This window comes from Gossypium arboreum, chromosome 3, assembly GCF_025698485.1.
Source record: "Gossypium arboreum isolate Shixiya-1 chromosome 3, ASM2569848v2, whole genome shotgun sequence".
Lineage (NCBI taxonomy): Eukaryota > Viridiplantae > Streptophyta > Magnoliopsida > Malvales > Malvaceae > Gossypium > Gossypium arboreum.
In genome coordinates this window covers 41,226,253-41,241,980 of record NC_069072.1, presented here as the reverse complement: position 1 = coordinate 41,241,980, position 15,728 = coordinate 41,226,253, and the positions used below count along the sequence as shown (strand labels likewise).

The 15,728-nt window shown below is 32.7% G+C and overlaps 1 long non-coding RNA gene across 1 annotated transcript; it reads left to right on the top strand.

Moving 5' to 3' along the window:
- The first annotated feature begins 3,565 nt into the window (after positions 1-3,565).
- LOC128290481 (uncharacterized) lies at positions 3,566-5,913 on the top strand. Its single transcript, XR_008280339.1, has 3 exons — positions 3,566-3,615; positions 4,088-4,171; positions 5,904-5,913. It is a non-coding gene; the product is annotated as an uncharacterized LOC128290481 (long non-coding RNA).
- The last annotated feature ends 9,815 nt before the right edge of the window (positions 5,914-15,728 follow it).

Genomic DNA, 15,728 nt, shown 5'->3' with positions numbered 1-15,728 from the left:
TTATTAGTGGTCGGTTATGACTTTATTAAATATGTCTTTGAATAAATATTATAAAGTTTAATTATTATTATGTTAATTAATATTATAATATTATTATTATGTTAATTAATATTATAATGTAAATCAAAGTTAAAGGATTTATAATGCAATTATACCTATGTATTTATGTAGTGGACAGTGGTGGGGGGCTTAAATTGTTTTAAATGTTAGAAATTTATTGTTAATAAATAGTTATAATATAAAAACATTATGAGTAATAAAATAGAAGGGGGAAAGAAACCTCTCAAGGGTAGGTTTGACAGTTGTTGGGGGAGAAGAGAGCTTTACCTTCTTCCTTGTTTTTGCTTGTTCATTCGAATGGAGAGAGACCATGACACTGACTGCATGTAGGGAAAAACCATTATTTTGGCTAGTTTAGAAGCTTAATTCTTCAATGATTTGCTAAATGAGAGGAATAGGGTTGTAGCAAGAAGGTGTAGGAGCATATTAGAAGCTAGGATCAGCTGGGGAAATATCTCTGTGAATTTCTCACATCCTTTTTCCTTTTCTTTTTCTTAACTGCTCTATTGAAATGTCGAAACTGGTTCGCTTGGTATGAAGGGAAATGAATAAATAGTGATGTATTTATTATGTCTGAAACTTGTGAATAGGAGTGTTTGATGCTGCCATTAATGCAGCTAGGAAGGTAATAAAAGACTAATTTAATGCTGACTGAATGCCATTTGATGTGCTAAATTAATTATTTTTATTCAGTTGCAGTTTATGGTGTCTAAACCTGATTGTTAAAAGGGTTAATGCAACCATTTATGAAGTTATTGAATGAGAATAAAATCAAAGTAAATGCTGCAAAATTTATGTCTAAGTGTTAGTTAATGTGCTGGTTAAATGGTGTTCAATAGTTGTATGTTTATGTTGTTTGGGCTGTTGATGGACAATTAATTACAACAAGAGAAATAGTTGAATAATGTTAATTAATGATGTCTAAATTGATGCCAAATTAAGCTGTTGAAGAATGTAATTAGTAATTAATATGTGCTGCATTAATAAGTTAATTGTTAATTATTATTTAAGTCTGATTTGGTGGGTCATTTGGGCTGCTAAAATGCAGAATTTGAATGTTGTCTGAATTGATATTAAGTACCCAGTTATACTGCCATAATTTATGCATTAAAGTTGTCTATTTTAGAAGTGTCTTAATACTGACTGACTTGGTGTTATTTTCCCATTTATGTTGTAATATTTTGTATATTAATGTTGTTTATTTTAAAGCGTCTTAATGCTATCCAAATACGTAAGTCCTTGAGACTTTCTTTTAGGTTTCATGAACTAATATAAATTCCTACTGCATTCATCATGTTGTCCAAATTTGAATGAATTGAGTGTGGTTTGACTTGAATAATGATTGCACTATGTTCTCCGATTCTTGGACAGATTAAATATGTTTTACATGAATGATTTTCTAGATTTAATGTTGTACAAGTTTAGATATATTGAATGTGATACCTGCTTAACAAATTTAGTGTTGTGCCTTATTCATGGTTGTCCGAAACTGCCTATATATATTAAAATTTCAGCAATTACTTGAGTGTTATTAAATTTTTATTATACTGTTTTAGCAGCCCAACAGGTTTGAATTTTAGCATTTATTTAAGTGATTCTTAATTTATATTTATACATATTAAAATATAACACTTATACAAACAACCTCAATGACTCAATTAAGTTGTTCAGAATAGTCCAGTACATGTAAATTATCAACATCTATATGGAGTAATTAAATATTTTCTTTAATGCTAAGAATTTGCATCCAAAGTTGGAAGGGCGATTGGAAGTGAGGGGGGCTATTGAAGTATGTTAGTAATGGGAGATAATGATTTCTTTAAGTTTCCTTGGAAACTAAAATCTTGTGTTTACATGCTAAGTAAGTCGTAATTCCTTATTTTGAATTATTTAAATTTTTACTTGTGAACTTTGATATTTATATAGATACATATGATACTTGTATACATTTATTAATTATTTTAGATATGATAAAATGTATGTTTAATCCAATGAACGGTTGATAAAATGAATTAATGAATAATTAGCCTTAAATTGATAGTATGGAAATGTTATATATGGAGTTGCATTGCTGAATTGATGAGACTGAAGTTGTATAATATTGGTTAATATATGGAGTTAAATAAAATCTCGTGTTTACATGTTAGGTAAGTTCATATGGTTGAACTTTCATGATTAATTGTTAATTTAGGAATGATATAATGTATTATTTCATATTTTTGTTATTGAATTATGATTATTGTAAATATATGAAAATTGAATTGAAAGTTCAAATTAAGTGGAATGCAGGATTCAGTACGATCATTCTGTGACACAAGATGAATTGACGGATAAGACCATGGTTGGACCATGACAGTGTTTATCTGTAGGACCATAGTTGGGCTATGGCATTCTAATGATAAGACCATAATTGGGTTATGGAACTATGGACGTAAGACCATGGTTGGACCATGGTAGTGTTTATATGTAAGACCATAGCTGGGTTATGGCATTCTGATGATAAGACCATAACTGAGTTATGACACTCTGGATGTAAGACAATGGTTGGACCATGTCAGTGTTTATATATAATACCATAGTTGGGCTATGACATTATGATGATAAGACCATAATTGGGTTATGGCACTATGAATGTAAGACCATGGCAGGGCTATGGTAATGCATATGTAATGCCATAGATGGACTATGGCACAAAGCAAACATGTAATAGGGTTTCAATCATCTTCATAGTATTCATCGATTATAAAAAAAGGATGGTTTCGACCATCGTTTAACACACTTTGTGTAAGCTCCAGTAAGGGTTTCGATTGACTTCACTACGAAAAATATGGAAAGGTATGATGTGCCAATGATTAAAGTATGAATATTCATGAATATGAAATGTATTATTTAAGAGATTCTATGTTTATGTACTATATTTTAGCATGTTATGATATCAGTAAGTTATGTGTTTAATCATTAATGTAACGCCCAAAAATTCTTATTTTTGTTTCTATTAAAATGTGAAACAACTGTGTTGTTGCTTCAGTGGTTAAGTGTTTTGGGTGTATATGGGAGGTCCCAAGTTCAAGCCCTATATGTAACATCTTGATTTTGGGCCTAGTTGGAATAGTGGTTGCGGGACCACAAATCTGACATAAAAAATTATTTTATTATTATTATTATTTTAATGTCTACAATATGATACTAAAGTTGTGTGAAATTTTCATAAAGAAATTTCCTCGTTTGGGCACTCAATTTAGTCAATAGGATTAAACCGTAAAAAAGTGCAAAACTTGAGTTCTAGAAGCTATAGGTATTAAATAGCTATAGAATTTTTAGTGGAGGCCCTTATGTGATAATTAGCCCATTAATAAGTTAGTAGAAGATATTTGTTTGGTATTTTTGAAATTAGTCTCAAAAGAAAAAAGCAAATTAGTTATTAAATTAATAAAGGTATAATAAGACAAAATAGCAAAAGCTATCATCTTTATTTCTTACCTCTTCCATCGAAATGAAAAAAAAAATGGCAGTAATGGATGAGCAAACGTTCGGCGAAGCTTTGGAGCTTGATAGGTGAGTAGTTTTTGTCCCGTTTTTAATAATTTCTATGTTTTTAGAGTTATGGTAACTCGATTTAGCTATCTCGTACCTTCGTTTTCAAAATTGTTAAAATTCGTAAATTTTTCCATTGTTGATAAAGTGTGTATTTTGATAATTGATGATAGAAAATACATCCTTGTTGTTCAATAAACAACATTTGTAAATTGATTTTTGATAGAAATGTCGATTAGGGACTAAATTGAGAAATGTGATAAATTGTGTGGTAAAAGTATAAATATGTGAAAAATATGGGTTGCTGTGAGTATGATAAATATTCTACTAGGCTTGGGTAATAAGAAAATTTGATTAAAATCTATTTACGAGCCAGGGGTAAAATTGTAATTTTTGTGAAAGTTTAGGGGCAAAATGGTCATTTTGCAAAAGTATAAATTATGGAATGTATTGGTTATATGATGATTTAAAGTAGTGAATTTTATCATTTTAGTGCAAGAAACCGAGATTCGGGCGTAAATTGGAAAGTTCGAGGTTATGGACTAAAATGACGTAATTAGCCAAAATCGCATTTGAGGTAAATTCGTGTGACTAAATAAGCATATTATCCATGTTATTGTTAATATACTTGAAATCTATCTTGCTATAATTGTATTGAATTGTATGTTAATGGAGTTAGGTATGAGAAAGTGATGCCAAGAGTTAATAACACTCATGTGATGATAGAATACATTAGAAATTTGATGGAATATAATATTCCATTGAAATGAGTAAGTTGTACGTAAATAATACAAATATAATGTTATCATGTATTGTACAATTAGTATGGTCTGAATTGTTGACTTGCGTTGTGAATGTAAATTATGAGAATTTATGTAGCAATAACTCACTATTGAACCTTAGGAATAGATTGGGATATTCAGGCCATGACATTGGGTGATATGTGTGCTAGTGTAAGACATGTTAGGGATATGCATCAGCCTCAGCCTCGAGATATACAAGCTAGTGTAAGACCTGTCTGGGACATGGCGACAGCTTGTTGTGTGTCAGTGTAAGACCTGTCTGGAACATGGCATCGACACCGATAGATGAGAGCCAGTTTAAGACCTGTTTGGGACACGGCATCGGGCTCGATATATAAAAGTTAGTGTAAGACCTGTCTAGAACATGGCATCGACTTTAATGTGCTAGCCAATGCATGACTATGTCTAGGACATGGCATCGGCATCTTATTCCATGTTTGGGGCTATTGAATATCCTGTAGTATTCCAAATGGTTCAACGGGAGATGTATGGTTTATATCGAATGATAGAGCTTATAGCTATGTTGTAAGTGGTACAAGCACTTATATGAAATTGATGAGATGTGAATTCAATTCATGTTGTATGATTAATAAGGAATGAATATGAGTAAGTATATGAGCATGTTGAGTAACACAGGTATGTATGCCAAACTCATGAGAAATGATTTCGGTTTATCATGCACATTTGGTGAGGATGTAAATAGGTAAGTCATGCCTATGAGAATGATTTTGTAATGACCTTATGATTATAGGTCTATACTTATGATGTATAGACATGTATTTTTACCAATGTGGTGAAAATGAATTAATAAGGTGTGATAAACTTAGTATCATTAATTTACACTAAAACAGTTTTGGGCAGCAGCAGTAGTCTGACTTTGAAAATCCACCAAAATTTTTGAAAATCAAGTTAGAGGCTGAATAAAATATGAAATTAAAGCTTAATGAGTCTAGTTTCACATAGAAGAAATGATGTAAGCAAAGGAGTTTCATACTATGAAATATTTAAATTGTTGTGAGACAGAGTCAGAATGATTTTGAAATCCCCTGTTCTGATATGAGAAATTCATTAAAAATTGTACAAAAATATGCTTAGAATTCTTAATGAGTCTATTTTCAAGATAAATAGACGGGAACATCATCCGATTCTCGTATTATGAGATAATTATTTTTTAGTGAAGAGGGGTCAGAACTGTCAGACAGCGAAAAAAGGATAAATTTAAGGAATAAACTATACTTATTGGCTAGACTAAAAAATTCTGGAAATTTTATGATAAGATGTGTGGGTCTAGTTTCAACGAAAATTAGCAGATTTTAATTTGGAGATCTATAGCTCCAGATATAAATAAATTGGTAACTATGACTCGAGAAAACAGCATGACCAGAATATAAGTAAAAGTGTAATTATTGTTGTATTACCTTGAGAAACATGTTGGCATATTGCTTATTATTTTCATACGGTCTTACTAAGCTATAAAGGTTACTCCCTTCATTTCCTTTTCTTTAGTGTTTTCAGGTTGGCTCGGGATTGGAGATCATCAGAGGCAGCATCACAATATCAAGCCATCACCCTTGGAATATTGATATATGTTAAGCATGTTCAAGTGAGTGGCATGTATAGGGACTAGGTTTTATGATATATATATTTATGATTAGAAATATGTATTGGCTTATATTGAGTCATTTGTATATGGCCAAGAGGTGTGTCTTATTTTGATTATGGTGTGTAAATCTATCTATCTATGCTATATCTTCATCCTATGATGTGGTTGTGGTTGTTTGCCATGCTTGGTTGGTATTATGTCATGTCTGTTGGATGCATGCTTTGTAACCATTCGAGGTGGTCATAGTCGTGTAGTAATTGCACGTTATAAAAACAATGTGATAATGGTTGAACATGAGTGCTTGATGGATAAGTTGGTAACCATAGTATAATGGTAAAAGTGATCGTCAAAATGACAAGTCTTATGAGTGCATGAGTAAATGCATAACTTGTAAGAGGACATGATAATGTTATGAAAATGTCTTAATAAAGGTTGTTTAATCACTAAAATGATGCCATGATTTGTGCTTTTAATGTGTATAAGGATGTAAGGGTTTATGGGTAACATGAAGACTTAGAAAATAGCCTAAGTGTTGACTACACGTGTAACACCCCTTACTCGAACCCAAGAACGAGACAAGGTACGAGGAGTTACCTGATACATACTCAAACACTTTCAGAAAATACAGGTTATAAAATTTCATTCTAATTTAAAATCAATCAAACAACATCATAGTGTCCCTATTATGGGCCTACGAGGCCCAAAACATATATTAAAAGCGATTCGGGACTAAATCGGGAGCTATAGAAAATTTTAGAAAAATTAAGAGGGTTATGCATCACATGCCCGTGTGTAGGCAAAGCACACGCCCATGTGCTTAGGGACACGCCCGTGTGTCCCACTCGTGTTGAATTATTTGGATTTATTTTTCACTTTGAACCTACAGGGGTTTTCACACGGCCAAGCACACGTCCGTGTCCCTCACATGGCCTAGATACACCCATGTCTTCGCCCGTGTCCAAAAACTCGGACATTCTGTTTATGACATCATCATTCATTTTGAGGCACACGGCCAAGGCACACACCCGTGTGCTAAGCCGTGTCCTCCACACGGTTGAGAAACACGACCGTATCTCTACTTGTGTGTTTACTACCATGCAAACTGACCTAAAATTTTAGGTACAGGGGTCACACGGCTAGGCAACACGCCCATGGAGGCTAACCATGTGTCACACACGGCCTAGACACATACCCGTGTGTCTACCCATGTAGACCTTTTTAGGGCTATTTTCGAAGTCTTTGGTCACCCTCTATCATCCATACACACTTAGAGATTTCAATGGTATGTAACATGGCCTAATTATGCTCTTAAACAACCTTGACATAACTCATTGCATGTTAACCTCATCTCATCGGCTTAGTACATTCTAAATTATCCTTTTTGCATTAAGGATTAACGTGGCACATTTTATACTTAGGCCATATTATAACCATATACCATTGTATGTTATGTCCACTCTCAAATTATTAGGTTCCATTTCAAGCATCAATTCATGATTAACCTCATTATCATATCTCATGAAACATTTAAACATAAACATGCATCATTAGTAGGTTTACAACCTACACCAATATGAGTCATATCTCATGGCCATATATAAAAGAATAAGTATATCATTTAGGCCTTTACATTGGCTAGCCAAATGATACATATAACAAAATAACCAAAAATCTTATACATGCCATTAAACAAATGAAAGTATCTATACACCAAAGCAAGACCAGTCGATAGTGTGTCGATTCTCCAACCGTCTTCCAATCTTCACGAGTCCACGAGCTCTGTAAGAATGGGAAAAGAGAAGAGGGTAAGCATTTACATGCTTAGTAAGTCCGGATAACTGGAAAGTAAATTTACTGGTTAATTAGCATACAACCATATTAGGTAATAATTCCGACAAGCATAAAATATTTTCCCTATCACATGCACTCAATCATTAAGTTAGTCTCATAACAATACATCATGTCATTAGTCTTAGATGAGCTCATAAATTCAATATTTCCATTTTTTATTTCAACATGCTAATCCCGTTGAATTTCTCGAAAATCTCGATGGATAGCCATTTACCATCAGGTCATACAAGTGATCGTCTCAAGTACGCACTCCCGTGCACCTTATGTCTTATGGCGGGATTACTAGTCCAGGCTAAATCCCCCGTAGTAGTAACTCATAGAGAAATGTCAGGATTACCGGTCCAGGCTAAACCTCTTTCTACAAAAATTGCTCGCATAAGCTCGAATCTGAATTGCCAGTCCAGGCTAAATTCAGTCCTCAATCGGATTACCTGTCCGGGCCAAATCCTTAATGCACCATATTCTTTGGGAGGCTCGATCACTCAAGGAACACCCGGCTGGGCTAGATCCTTTCTATTTGAGATTATTGGATTACCCGTCCGGGCTAAATCCTTTTCTGCAACACATGCAGGATCTCATGTCATGTAAGCCATAGTTTACCCATCGGATTTCCCTTTTCTATTTCAACCGGAACATTTATCATCTTTCTTTTACACAAGCACATTTCATGAATTATCATGCAATGAATATCTAAATTTTTTTACATTCAAGAACATGCGTGTTTAAGTATATTAAGAGTTTACTTCAGGTTATACGAACTTACCTGGTAGTTGCTTCGGTTTCGTATTTCGGTTATTCCGAAACCATTCGTTTTCCATGGTCGACCTCCGAAATTGGTTCCTTGGGGTCTATATCAATAAAATTTGACTATTAATACATCACATTTTTCATTTTAGGATTTAAAACTCACTTTCGGGCAAAATGGTCATTTTGCCCTTAACCTTTCACAATATTTTCAATTTAGTCCTAAGGCTCGTATAATGAAATGCATGAAATTTCTAAGTTACCCAAGCCTAGCCGAATAATTTTCTTGCCTATAGCAGCCACATTTTCTTTCATTTCATATTTTTCTACCCATTTTCACAACTTTTACAAAATTGTCCCTTAAGCCATTTCTATAAAAAAACTACTTAGTAAAAGTTGTTTACTGTCCTTTAAACTATCATATTCCTCCATAAATCATCAAAATACAAACATCTCAAGCATGGGTAAATTTTTTACCATGAACCCTAGCTTGAAATATGGGTAGAAATAGAGAGAGCATGTTACGATGATCTCAAAAATACGAAGAACATTAAAAACGGGGCTAGGGAGCACTTACTATTGGGCTTGAAAATGTTGAAAACCCTAGCTGTGGAGACCCTTAGAATTTTGGCAGCATGGAGAAGAAAATGAGCTAATTTTAGCTTGATTTTTCCCTTTTTATTTAGTTTATTACCAAATGACCAAAATGCCCTTCCTTACTAAACTTCCAAAATTTTCCATGCATGCCCATTTTTGTCCAAAAACTTAGAAATTGGGAAAATTACTCTTTAAATACCTCTAATTAACATTCCAAAGCAATTTCATACAAATTTCTTCTAGAACCCGAGTTTTACAATTTATTCAATTTGGTCCTTAATTTTCAATTTGACACCTTACACATAGAATTTCTTTATGAAACTTTAAAATATGCTTATTTTCATATCCTAGACCTCATAATGATCACAAAATAATTATTTTAACATTGGATTTGGGGTCCCAAAACCACTATTCTGACTAGGCCCTAATTCGGGATGTTACAACACGGGGAGAGACACGGTCGTGTGTCTCAACCATGTGAGGGACATAGCCTGGAGACACGGGTGTGTGGCCTAGCCATGTGGTTCGATTTGCATGCTGACATCATAAACAGAGAGTTACACGGCCTGAGAACATGGGCGTGTCCCTATGTCTACACGGATGTGTAACCCTGTTTCATGGAAAGAAATTTTCTAAGTTTTCCCAAAACTTTCTAAGGTTTTTGGTTTAGTCCTTAACTACTTTAAATGCATGTTTAGGGCTTCGTAGGCCCGTGTATGGGACATTATGCATGTGTATGGAAAGGTTTGAATTAAAAGAAATTTTATAGCCTAGTTTTTGCATGTTTATGAATGATTAAGTCTGATAATGCCTCGTACCCTGTTCCGGTGTCGGATACGAGTTAGGGTGCTACACTATATTTGGAAAATTTTGGTATTTTTCTAACTTAAGCCTTTTACTTGTTCAGGAGGCTTATATTGTGTTAGTGGTAAAACCATATCAGAATAGACCTACTGGTCTAGTGGTTAAGTTGAGTGCTAGTTTGCTGTAGGTCTTGTGTTCGAATCCCTGCGCGATCATGGGAGATTATTTTTGCTCATTTGACCAAGAGAGTTTTGGTCAAACAGGAATTCTAAGGAGTTGGGTGTTAGTGGGTTAGTGGAGAGATAATTAAGGGATTTGGAGGAAATTATGATATTTTATTTTGTTTTTAATTTTAATCTTTTTCAAAATTTCAATTTTCTTTCCCCAAGTTCTGACATTTTTTCAAAATTCTCTTTTTGTTTCTTCCGTTTCTTCCCCTTCCCACTTTCAGTATTTGTTTTCTTTGTCGGCTCTCGCACCTTCGTTTTGTTATTTTGGTTTTAATCGTGCAATCAGGTAAGTAAGGCTTTGCTTCTCTTTAACTTGCTTCTTTACCATCATTCATTGGGGTTATATCTTTGTTTGGATAGCAATGAGGCGAGAAGAACGTGATTCTACTCTTGCGAGGTAGTGGTTAATCTTTGGAGTGCTAGAGTAGCGGTAAGTTGTCGACTTATGTTGGAGTTGGCTTTGAGTTACGATTTAATCGTACGTAAAGGATAAAATTGAGCATTATTGTAATGTGTTTTTAGGTTCTGGTAGGCTCAGGAGTGGTTTTTACAGCGAAATGATACCAGATGTGTACCCGAAAATGCAAGAAACAGGATTCAACGAAAGCCAAAATTGCAAACTATCGACAGTATACGGGCGTGTGGTTGCCTGTGTGGCTGCCCGTGTGCGAATGACATGACTATGTGATCGATGAAGCTAGGTCGTGCACTAGACAAGACCGTGTGATGGCTAGGTAGGTCGTGTATGACACACGGCCATGACCAAATTGGGCTATGTGGGCCACACATGCGTGTGGGCCCACACGGGTAGTCCACACGGGCATATGTACCCACATAGGTAGTCTACACGAGCGTGTGGAATTTGGTTCAGGCCGTGTGATCCACACGGGCCAAGGCCAATCTGGGCATGTATGCCACACGCGCGTGTGGGCCCACACGGGCCAGCTACATGGGCGTGTGAGCCCATTTAGCTAAAATGTTTCCTAGGGTTGTACGGGTCACCCAAGTCAACTGTGAACCTACTGTAGGGTTAGTAAGCACTACTTAGACCTTAAATCATGTGATCTGTACATATAATGTGTGTATTGAGCATGTTAAGATTATGCATGTTTACTTATTTGTATGTATGACTGATAACTGAATATTAGCATGTAAGCATGTATTTCTGTATATCTGCATTAAACATGTTTAGTTACATCTGCATTGGGGGGATGATTGATTATTGGAGGAAGTGTACTGAAAGGCTTTCATGCCTATTATCTGGTAGCTCAGCTGCGATATTACTAATATGTGCCACATTCGGTACGACTTGGTGTGTAGGGCTGGGTGGGTGTTTTAAACCCCACATGGTGTGTAGGGATGGTCGGAGATGGTGTGTAAAGGCTGGTGGGTAGGATACTGACTTCTGTTACTGTATGCATATTGAATCTGAGATGGGCTAAGGCCTAAACTGCATCTGAATTTGTAATGGGCTTAGGCCTAAACTGCATTTGACCGATAACTGTGGTTTGACTGTATGCATGTCTTCTGTGAGGATTACACACTGAGTTTACATAAACTCACCCCTTCCTATTTTATCTGTACAGGTAATCCCCAGACTTAGACAGATCGGTGCAGCGGAGGGCTCAACGGTGACCACATGATTATTTAACTGTTTTAATTTTAATTATGGTATTTTTTTTGGTTATTTTTGATATAATTTGGGACTGTTGGACTGTTTTCATGAACTTTAGAACTGCAACGAAAACTTGGTTTTATTAAATGCAACATTTTTCCTAAACGTGAGCGGTTTTATTTAAATATCACAATTTTAACAGCTTCCGCTATAAAGTGTATTTTTAAACGAGTCAAATTAATGAGAAAATAGTTTTGAAATTGACGAAAGTTAAATAAAAGCTAATAAACGGAAACAGTTTTAACTTGATAAATTTGATTTTAAATTTCATTCCATGTGACATTGCCAGATTCGGCCATAACATCTAGGCCGGGTTTGGGGTGTTACAATTAGCTTGTGGCTATGGTAAGTGTTTAATATGCACCAAGACATGTGTGTATGAAATTTATTGAAATGGTGATACATGGAAAACATGATATATTTTTTAGTTAGATTATTAAAATTGCGAAACAAATTCAAATGCTTTAGATATACTTGTGTTTATTCAAATAAGTGAAGTTACTTTATGTGGATTGGTTTGTGCCATAATATAAGTACATTATTGATTGATCTATGCAAAGCTATTCATATAGCAAGTGGTGTGAATTGAGATATATGTTCAAACCATCTAAAGGTGAATACTTGTGAAAATTAAGTTTAGTATGAAATAAAGTGATGAAGACATGAAATGGAGAAGGTGATATCTTGTAATTGTATGTTTAGATAGTAGTATGATGACATAATTCAATTTGAGCATTCATGTACTATATCATGTCTTAAAATGTTTAGATTATAGAAATATCACTGAGTTTTACTTAGCGTGCAATTTTGTTTTCCATGTGCAGGTTAGGTACTCTCTTTTAATCGCCGTCTTAGCATCCAACAATAACAATCCCGATCTCAATTGTGGTGATGTTTAATTTTGTAATGGCATGTACCTAGGATGTCTTTGGCTGTTAGTTGTTTCGTGAATGTGATGTAAATTGAGTTATTAGAATATGCTTCTGTACTTATGAATTGGTTGTTAAATGCTTTGATTGGCTGGTAATATTTTGTATCCCTACTCTGGCGATGGATACGTGTTTGGGGTGTTACAATGAAGATGGTTGAAATTGCTATGTTAATCAAATGTAGAAAGAGGTAATCAAAGATATGAGTAAGTAAAATTCAATTCGACTCAAAAAATAAAAATAAAAATCGAATTTCAAATTATTCAAATTGAATTAATTGAATCAACTCGATTTTTTTCGAATTTCGAGTTCAAATCGAGTTGAATTTTTTAATTCAAATAACTCGAATATTTTAAATAAACTAAATATCAAACTATTTTACTTCCCTTCACCCTTAAACCCCTTTCTCAAAAGTCAAAACGTTTTACTTTTGCCTCTCCCCAAAAGTTTTACTTCCCTAAATCCCGGCTTTTTTATAAAAATAACCTTAAAAAATTAATTAATTACTTCAATAACCTATTTTATTGATATACTGTGAAAATAACTCAAAATCAACAGTAAAAGTTGGTGGAGCCAAAGTGTTTGGCGCCACCAACATGCCACATCAGCAATCTACATTAAAAATTTATTTTTTTGGTGGAGTCATGTAGGATGGTGCCACTTGTATAAATATTGTGATTTTTGAAAGTATAAGGGGGACTTTAGCAAATTTACCTTTTTCTGGTGGAGCCAAATAAATTGGCGCCACCAGATTTCAAAAAATTAGTTCTGGCACCTTATTTCTCTATTCAAACAGCTTAAGGTCAATTTTTTTTATTTTTTTCCCTTTCACGTCAGATTCTTTGAATTGTCTTATTATTATTTTTCTTTCTTTTTAAGTTTATATTTATTTACTTTTTAAATTTTTTATTTTTCCTTATTTATTTTATCTATTTGTTTATTATTGATTTTAAAAACTTGAAATGTATATTTGAAATATTTTATAATATTTTTAAAATTTTAAATATTATTTTGAAATTTTAAATATATTTTTAATAATATAAAATATTTAAATATTTTAAAGATATGACCTTTCAAATTTATTATTAGTTTTATAATATTTTTAATATTTTTAATTTGTTTTATAATATTTTTATAATATATTATTTTTAAAGATATGACCTTTCAAATTTATTATTTGTTTTATAATATTTTAAATGTATATTTTAAATATTTCTAAAATTTTAAATATAATTTTTATAAATTATTAATTTTAAATTAATTTTAAATATATTCAAACATTTTTTAAAATTAAATTTTAAAATTTTAAAATTAATATTTTATTTGGTGGAACCATTCTAAATGGCTCCATCACTTTATAGTGTACTTTTTATATTTTTTAATTTAATATTTTATTTTGGCAATGTTCTCTAGCATATATAGAATGGTGAAATTGTTGTGTTCTGTAGGTGAGTTCAAAAAATCTATTGAAGATGAATAATGAGGTGTTTTTGGTGTACGTTCTTTTTTATGGTGAAATTGTAGAAGGTGATGTTAGTTGTGTATTTCAAGGTCAGCAAAAAGTAGATTTGTGATTCAAAAAAAATGTGAAGCTAGTAGAAATGAAAAGGAAGATTGGTGCGAAAATAGCTATCTATTGTGGAAGGGCTGTAACGACCCAAAATTTACGGGTATCAAAAATTTAAATTTTCGGGTCATAATTTCCGCAAAATGAATTCGTAAATATTTATTAGAAATATTTACGAAGCTAGTAGTGTAGTTAATTAGACTTTGGTTAAGTGAATTAGCTTGAATTAAGGCTAATTTAGTGAAAGGACTAGATTGAATATAGGGTAAAAGTTTAATTATAGACTAAAGCAAATTGAAGGGACTAAATTAGTAAATAAGCCTTATGTGACAAGTGTGTGGCAAATATAAATACATGTGTATTATTTTAATTGGTACAAATGTATGTATATATATGTATTTGCTTATTATCTAAGAAATAATATTTATAATTAAAAAATATAATATAATAATATAAAGTAAAATAAATAAAAGAAATAATAAAAGAATAAAGAAACAAAAGTAAGAAACAGAACAGGTAAGTAACGAAAATTGAGGGAAAGAAAGAAAGAAAGAAAAAGAAAAGGAAAAATAGGGTTTTGAGGTTTGAAGCTTAATTGGTAAGTCAATTTAGTCTATTTTCTTGTAATTTTGATATTTTTGGAATCCTAAAACAAAGCTCTACTTGAATTATGTTGAAATTTAGAAAGTCAGTAAATTTTAGATATTAAATAAGTTGAATAAATAGATGAATTATGTTATAAAGTGATAGAAATTCACGTTAGAAATAGGAGAAGGATTGAATTGTAAAAAGAGATAAGTTTTGTTATAGTAGGGACTAAATTGTCTAAATTGTAGAATTGATGTTTTATATTGAATATGAAGAGGTGAAACTTGTTTAAAGTAGGTATTAAATGAAAATATGAGATTTAATTGAAAAAAAAAAGAATGGTTATGGTGGAAGGACTAAATTGAATTTTTGTAAAAGTTACATGCAAAATAGAAGAGTGTGTTATTAAATGATATGTATTGATGATTTTAAATGTTAATTTTTCCATAGCTAACGTAGCACCGGAAACATCATCAAAGAAGGGAAAAGTGAAAGTGAGCGAAGATAACGAATAAACTCGAGAATTACAGTTTGTATTTTTATAACCAAACTTAATAGTTATTTTGATACATATTATTGATATTATGTATGGCTATTGAAATTAAGGTGAGTATTGATATTGTGGTATGGTTTTGATTTATGAATATTTGAATTGAAATGTATATTGATTTTTGATAATGAATTGAAAGTGAATTGAATACCCTATTAACAGTATCGGGGTAGTCGGATATAATTGGCATGTC